Consider the following 9,148-nt stretch of genomic DNA (forward strand, 5'->3'; position numbering starts at 1 on the left):
TTGGTGGAAAGTTCAGATAGGTTTGTGGGGTCCAATATCTAGCGGGAAGTCCGGTTGGGTCCACGGGACCTGACAACCGGTCGAAATCTAGTTGGGTCTGCAGACCTGACAACTGGTGGGAAGACTTGGTGGGTCAGAGGCAAGTCAAGCAACTGCAAGTGATAAGTAAAAGTAAGCAACTGGAGGAGAGATCCAGTGAGGACGCGTTCCCCGTTGAGGAAACTATAGGCGTTGATCCAACTTAGGTCTATTTGGAAAACTTAAGTTATGATCTTGACTAAGTCCTGGTCTCGTGAAGACATGATCTAATTAATACTCATATTTTATTATGTTGTACTAACCTTGTTTTATAGGGTAAAATATATTTTTCGATTGCCTGGACTAACCTTTTCTTGCAAGATGAGAGGCTAAAGAAAAGGGGTCCGGTCACCCAGAAGGAGTCCGACCCTCGGACGAAGCTTGCCCAAATGGGGCCACGGGCGCCCAGTCGGTCCGGGTGCTCGGACTCGAAGAATTGTCCCAAGCTGACGTGGAGCGCGTCGATTGACCGAGCCACGTGGTCTAGGCGCCCGGAGGGGTTCCAGGCGCCCGGAATGGACCTATTTAAAGGTCTTCGACCTAGAGCTTTAGAACAATAGCTACTATAAGTTTCCTTCTTACTCGGTACTCCGAAAAGGCTCCCGCAACGCTACTATGCTCCACCGACAATCGGACTTCAACTTTACTTAGTTTCTTATTGTCGGTAATTTTTATATATAGTTCCTATACTTAATTTATAATCTTTCAAACTATTAATGGATTGCCCAACGAAAGAATTCGACGAGTGCAGGCCTGGAGTAGGAGTCGTCGAAGGCTCTGAACCAAGTAAAATCAACTTGTGTTAGTGTTGCTTTCTTTTGCTTCCATTTTTCGCTGCGTAACTTAAAGTTTAAATTGAGTTTTTCGACGATCTCTATTCATCCCCCCTGCCCTCTAGCGAATTTTCGATCCAACACTATAAACCCTTGAGCAGTGAAGATTATAGTCGAGCGATGACTATAAACCCTTGAGCAGTGAAGATTATAGTTAAGTGACGACTATAACCCCTTAAGCAGTGAAGATTTCCTTCAAGCGACGACTATAAACCCTTGAATAGTGAATATTACAGTCGAGCGGTGACTATAAATCCTCGAGCAGTGAAGATTACATTCGAGCGGCGACTATAAACCCTTGATTAGTGAAAATTGCAGCCGAGTGACAGCTCTAAACCCCAACATAGTGAGAAGCAAAGCTGAGCGACGACTCTAAATCCTAGCATAGTGAGAAGCAAGACTCTCACACCTTAAGATTATAGCCCCTATGGGTGTAATCGAGCCGAGCTAAACACTTGAATGTTTGAGTTTAGCTCATTTATAATCGAGCCGAGCTCGAGCTTTATTTAATGAATATATTCATAGCTCATGAACTTATTCGAGCTTTTATCGAGCTTAAACGAGCTTAATAAATATAAAATATAAATTTAAATATTCATTAAAAACTAAATTATATATTTAGAGAAAATTATAATATTCTTATTAAAATTTATAATTTTATTCTAATAAATAACTTTAATATATTTGTCTATATGTTTCATATGTAGAGTGTAAAATCTATAAATTCAATATAAAAACTATTATTTTTTTATTTAAATGAATGTGTTCACGAGCTTAATGAATGTGTTCACGAGCTAATGAGCTGAATATTATGAAACTTGAGCTTGGTTTGTTTATCTTAACGAGCTTCATTAAATGAGTTCAAACGCGCTTTTATCGAATCGAGTTTCGAATATCTCATGAGCGACTTGATTCATTTACACCCTATGCCCCTTGGGTTTCAGACTAGGACTATCCCAGACTCCCCGGCTAGGTTATAAGCGAGCATGCTCTCGTGCGACAAAATTATAGCCCTCAGGTTTCAGACCTGACTTGTCCCAAACTCCCGAGCCATCGGCCAGATTATAAGCGAGCTTGCTCTTGCGCTATTTCTCAGATTCTCGAGTCATTTAGCCAGGTTATAAGTAAGTCTTCTCTTGGACCAGAGAATCTTTATCGATATGTCCTCTTTAGGGCTCAACCTCCCCCATTCAGGATCAAGTTATCTTCACTGGCCCCCACAAAATTATAGCCCTCAGGTTTCGGACCTGGATTGTCCTAGACACCCAAGCCACTGGCCAGATTATAAGCGAGCTTGCTTTCGCGCTATTTCTCAGATTCCCGAGCCGTTAGCCCGATTATAAGTAAGCCTGCTCTTGGACCAGAGAATCTTTATCGATATGTCCTCTTTAGGGCTCAACCTCCCTCATTTAGGATCAAGTTATCTTCACTGGACTCGGACCAAACTATATCTACCAGTATCAGACCGGAGTATCGCTACCGGTCTTGGACTGGAGCATCATCACTGGTCTCAGACCAGAGTATCCCATGGGTTCCATGCCCGATCGGCTCATCGGTTTCGCTCCAATTCGTCTTTGATTTAACGGGCTACGTTCCCGCTCAGTTCTCGGGCTCACACCTACTCAGCTCACGAGTTTCGCTCCCATTCGCCTTCGAATTCACGGGCTACGCTCTCGTTCAGTTCTCGGGCTCACGCCTGCTCGACTCACGGGTTTCATTTCTGTTCACCTTCAATTTCACGGGATACGCTCCTGCTCAGTTCTCGATTTCCATGCCCGCTCGGCTCACGGGTTTCGTTCCCGTTCGCCTTCGATTTCATGGGCTATGCTCCCACTTAGTTCTCGGGCTCCATGCCCACTTAGCTCATGGGTTTCTCTCCTATTTGCCTTCGATTTCAAGACCTACACTCCCGCTCAGTTCTTGGGCTCACGCCTGCTCGGCTTACGGGTTCCTTTCCTGTTCGCCTTCGATTTCATGGGCTAGCTCCTACTAAGTTTTTGGGTTCCATGCCCGCTCGAGTCACGGGTTTTGTTCCTGTTTGCCTTCGATTTCACTAGCTACGCTCCCGCTCAATTATTAGGCTCTATGCCAGCTTGGCTCATGGGTTTCGCTCTCATTCACCCTTGATTTCACGAGCTCAGCTCATAGTCTACACTCCCGCTTAGTTCTTGATCTCTGCATCTACTCGGCTCACGACTTTCGCTCTACTGTGCCTTCAATTTCACAGGCTACACTCCCGATCAGTTCTTTGGCTCATGCCTACTAAGCTCACAGTTTTCGTTTTCGTTCGCCCTCGATTTCATGGGCTTGGCTCACAAGCTACGCTCCCACTCAATTCTTGGGGTCCGCACCCGCTCGGTTCAAGACTTTCGCTCTAGTGCGTCTTTGATTTCAGGAGCTACACTCTCGCTCAGTTATCGGGCTCATGCCTGCTCAGCTCACGATTTTCCCTCCCATTCTCCTTCGATCTCACGAGCTCCGTGTTCGCTCGAATCATGGGATCCGCATTCGCTTAGCATTGGGTCAATCATTTGCGCTGCCTTATCTAGACACCGCTCGACTGCCTAGTTTACATTGTGTGGCACTCTCTCGGTTTCCCACTTGGCATCGGTTCAGTTTTTTGCTCTACATCCTCTCCACATCCGTTCGGTCGCCTGCTTGACATTTTTCTATTGCCTGCTCGGCATTCACTCGATCGCCTTCTTGGCATTCGCTTGGCGCTATTTTTCACAGCTCGGTCGGCACTTGTTTTCCTCGTCGCTCTGCCAGATGCTCACCATTTGGTCATCACTTGCCTCGTTTGTTGCTTCGTCGGTACTAGTCTCATTCGACACTTGTTCAGTGATGTTTTTCATTGTTAGCTCTGCGTTGCTATTGCCGTTCGATTGGCATCGTTACTATCACTTGCTCGATATTTCTTCCGTCGCTGGATCAGCATCGTCACAACTACTAGCTCGACATTATACGACGAGCCCAGCGATCAGACCTTGTATGCGCGAGTGATTTAACCCTTACGATGGACTGTCTAGTCAGTCGAACTTGCACTTCCTTCGACCAGACTTGAAGGAGATGCTTGTATTATAGTGGATGAGATGAGGATAGGTGGGTATGAGGGGAATTGGAGTCATTTCATTATTAGGGTTTTTAGAGGAGGGGGGCACTATGGACCAGGGAGTTTTTTTCGTGTTTTTGGGCTGCCGCCATCGCCACCATAGCGACGCACGCTGCTCTCCTCTCTCCTCTTTGATTCTCTTTTGCCAATGACCATGCAAGTCCGGCAAAGCTAGCTCCGTCAGATATCCCCTTGCTCTCTTTTCCTCCTCACGTCGTCTCATGTACGTTGTCGTCGTTGAGGAAGACTCTTCGTGATTTTCGTCACCAGTGCCAGCGGATACACGCTACCACCGCGTGTTGTCGAACGTCGCCGCCCACGCCGCCTCCAGCAACCAGCTCCTTTTTCCTCTCATGCCATCATCGCCTCACAGAAGCGATGCCGCCACCACCTCATGCACGTGACGTTGCCACCACTGCCTAGAGATCCTCTTCTTCCTCCTCGCCAACGTGTTGCCTCCCTCTGAAGCCGTCGACACAGGCTAAGCACGCTACCAGCCCCTCTTCCTCTCCTCTCTGGCACCATCACAGTAGAGGGACGCTTCTTCCCCTCTCGCTGTTGCTCACCAGAGCAGGAAGATGGCCCGACGCCTTCTTCTTCACTGCCGGCCACACAGCAGATCTAGGCCATCGTCGTCCCCCTTGACACCTCTCTCGATGACGATCACGTCTGTGCCGATCTAGCTTAGATCTAAAGCTCACTTCAAGGATAGATTTGACCGCCTTTGGCGTAGATCCATCGTTGTTGCATATCAGACCTTCGAGCCTTGGTCGTACACTACTGTTATGTTTCTGGCCTACGTGCTGCTATTATATCCCAACCTGTGTGCCTTTGTTATATTTCGGCCTGCGTGCCGTTGCTGTATTCTGGATGCGTGCCATCGTCTCCGACTCCATGTCATCGCCTCCAGATCGAATCCATATCCAATTTCGTGTCATCGGTCCCAGATCCAACTCCTCATTCGGTTCACATTCATCTATTCTTCCGAGTCACGACGACTCGATAAACGTCACGACTAGCTCACTGATCCACCAGAGGGCGCCCTTCTGAGTCAGGGTACATCACCGTACTCACTCTTCATTCATTTCATTATTTTACTATTATCCTACTCCTTATATATTCGTAAGATCCGCCTTGAGCATCAGAGTGCTAGTGATCGAGAAAATCCGATCGCTGTCTGCAGGAAGCGTTGACCAGAGACCTTCTATCGACTTGATCAATGTAGAAGACAACTTATCATACCCTTCCTTCTTTAGGTCATGATAACTCGATCATCATTATATCCATATCATTTTAGTCATTTCATCTTTTAAGTTTTAGATGAGATCAAATATAATTTAGAAATATTATAATTTTGATGAAAGAGTATCGAATCTTATCGTGATATTTATAACAATCCATAGTTGATTTTTAATATAATTATTTATTTTTAAAAAAATGTCTGCACATAGGTTTACAACAAATTTATAAATTTGATATTGGTGATATATATATATATAGGGTATTAATAAAGCTAGCCCATATATAAAGTAACCAGCCCAGCAAATAGCTGTATTGTTTGGGCCTATCCATCACGGATGAATTGTTTCACCGTTGTACTTCTGTTCCATTAAGTTTAGACCACCTAATTACGATACAAGAGAATGACCTCACTTACGAAGACAACCAAATTCGACACCAACACGAGCACCTTTGGGTTGACTTCATTTTCTTTCAAGATTGTGGAATCTATGACTTTAGCAATGGTGCGAGAAATCTATGACTCGATCGGGGAATATAATAAGAGCTAGCATTGACTTTTCTGCTTGACTTAGAGAGATCGCCGTCGTCCTTTTCTGACCGAGACTTCAATGGTTCAACCCCGTTGATTCAGAGGGCACTCCAGGTACAATGCTTCGAGATCTAAAAGACGGCAACAGTTTGGATTTGTTGGTGATGTGGAGCTCCACTGGTCCTCTGACCAAATCTTTGCCTAAAAGTCTTCTCCCACTGGATTTGCGATGGCGTCGTCGCGCAGTCTGATCGAGGGTTGACTTCGCTAGCTGGACTCGATCGGCCGATGGTTAATTAATGGATCGATGGCGATGCGGGATTTCGAGTCACAGGTAACGATTACAAATTAACACTCCTGTGACCACATCGAAGATAATAATCTAATTATTATATGCTATCTTCATCCGGCATTGAACACTATCTATATATAGTAATCTAGAGAATCTTTGTCTCAGTTTCCATTGATACACCATCCATTTCACGTGGCTACACCGCCAAGCTCAAAAGGTCTTCAATTCTATTATTTACAGGGGGGAACATCCAAATTGTCGATACGAATTACAAAGAAGATGCCCAATTAATTAATAACCAAGTACTCCTATTAATTATCGATCAATATAATTAATACGCATATATAATAATTACTTATATGCTTCTTGATGCTTGAAACAGTAAGTATCATATGCATATGGACAGAGAAACTCACTCAACGCGTGGTCCCATGCAAATCGATCGTTAGCCGCATTTGTATTCATCTGCACGCGCTAGCTAATCGACTTTAGAAAAAGAAGCCCATCATTCCCTCTATCTGTATCTTACATAGGTTGAGAGAGACAAGTCACAAGTTCCACTTGTTCTTCATAAAGTTAGGTCGTATCTTTCATCACAATAAGTATACATGCAATTAATGTACATGCTTTAATTTGCATGTCGATCGATGAGCAAGTGGATGGAGGGGGTTTAATTTGATTCTGTGAACCCCACAGCACCATGAGAGGTCGTTCTCAGGTCATGTATGCATGAGGTTGGAGTAATGCAATGGCGGGCCGGCAGGCGGAGCGAGGCCGAAAGCGGGGGAGGAGGAGGAAGATTAAGCATGACGGTGGTAGCCGAAAACTTTCGAGTCACATGGACTACAAGGACATTTCTTTGAAAGGAGGGCATGAGACGGAAACAGATGGGGGCCGGGAGACTAGTAGGAATGGACCACTTCGGAGATGATGACAATTATTCATCATATGCCTTGTGATCCATAGTGTGCATATGCAATTTGGCATCTTAGGGATCGAGGAGTACTTCATATATATCCTTGATAATCTTTACACTTTATGAATATGTCGTCTTCCAAATTATGCACAAGCAAACTGTTAGCATGATGCAAAGAGTTGTCGTTACACGATCACAATAGAATAAGAACTTGTTCAATGCTGTGCTATAGTTATACATTAATCCATTTTTAAATGCATGATCTTGAGTTTAAACTGCATGGTTATGTAATTGATCATCCATTTAACTAATTAATTTGACTCTCCAGGTGTGTGTGTGTGTATGCAAAGGCGACAAGCAGTAGGACGGTGAAAGGTCGATAGAGCAGACAGATTATAGAGACAGTCATAAGGTCAAGCAGATTCTAGACATGGCAGCCTCGAAGCTGAAAGTGGTCCTCGATGCATGGTTGCGAATTAAGAAGATTATCACTGTAACTGGAACAGCGAATTAAGTAGATTATCACTTTTTGGCTATCTCTTGTTTATATTTAATTTGCACAGGGTTTGAGGGAAATCGTTGTATTGCAATTGAGTTTTAATTTCATAATTCTCGATATGAGCTACCTTGAAGAACTTCTAAGCAATGGCTGCCTCTCACATTACATTATAAAGCAGCCAAGCACAAGGTCAAATGCAAACCGCAGATTAAAGAGGAAAAGATTATGTTACAGAGCCTTGTACAACATATTCAAATTGTATTGTGCAAGAATCTAGAAGCATAATTTTCTAAGAATCTTTGAACTAACACAGACTCATTGTCATTAATTAATGTATCATTCAAAAAATTAGTAAACAAATCTTTCACAAGGTTCACTTATATATATTTATCAATCATCAGCATGTTATGATATGTCATGATCATTTGATCCAAATCAAAGAGTACTAGGCATTAATTTCAACACCCAATGATTGGATCAAGGTCATTACAATTGACAAGACAGTATAATCAGTGTTTACACCACATCACGTCTTGTCTTTGCATTCTTTTTGTATTTGCCAGTTTAAAAAAATTCATAATGATCAGCTTATCCTTTACATATAGTTGTAGCAAATCACTTTTAACAGTTGCTTCACGCTACATTTTACCATGCAAGAGATTCATGCATGCATACAAAATCCAGTATAGATATAGTGTTTAGGAAGATCAAATAAAACATCATATTAATTATGTTTTTCAGGCCAAAAAGTATCTGATTACGTTGATATATATATATATATATAACATTGGTTTTTGCTGATTTAAATTGATACAGTCAAAACTTTGTATTCCAGTATTATTGCTAATTGATATAGACTATCCTAGTTATTTGCTATATTTACATTAATCATCAGTATCCTTCTTCATCTAGCATGTACTGCATTATTAATCAAGTATCCTACCTAGTTTTCAGTATAATCAGTACTTGTCACTAACAGAATAATAGAATAATCCTCTTTTGTTTCTCTAAGAGATTCTAGAATAGAGTTGAGATTGTGAAATTGAGACATATTACTTGTTTCAACTTAAGGAGATAACTAAATTGAAATAAAATATCACTTTTTAGTTTAGGTGTCATAGCTCATATATAAGCTTAATTAGAGAGAGAAAGAGAGAAAAATATAAACATTCAGTGCTGCAAAGATGATGTCAACTTTATAAAACTCTCGATGCATACAAAACATACAAATATTAACTATAGAAATGAGTTCTCCAGGATTGCACAAATAACATTTCCAAGTAAGTCTCTAATTTGTTAGGAGCTGTTGTCTAGAGGAGGCAATAGCTGATTAGAAGTCTTCAACCAAAAAATGAAGTAAATAAACATACATAGTATCAATATATATCTCAAAAGATAGCTTAGATCGTTTCATCATCATAAAGTATTTACTGAAGAATTAGCTAGGGACAGCATACCTTTCCACAATACAATGTGCTCTCTTAAGAGTACTATCAGATGGCATTATCATCATCAGGTCTGGAAGGCTTTGATCCCCTCAAGCAGGAAAAAGAATAGATATTCATAGTGCATGAAAACACAAAGAACGGCATAACAAGCAAATCAGATGAAATACATTTGCATATGTATATATTTGTTATGTTGAGA

Source organism: Zingiber officinale, chromosome 9B (assembly GCF_018446385.1).
Source record: "Zingiber officinale cultivar Zhangliang chromosome 9B, Zo_v1.1, whole genome shotgun sequence".
In the NCBI taxonomy this organism is placed as follows: Eukaryota; Viridiplantae; Streptophyta; class Magnoliopsida; order Zingiberales; family Zingiberaceae; genus Zingiber; species Zingiber officinale.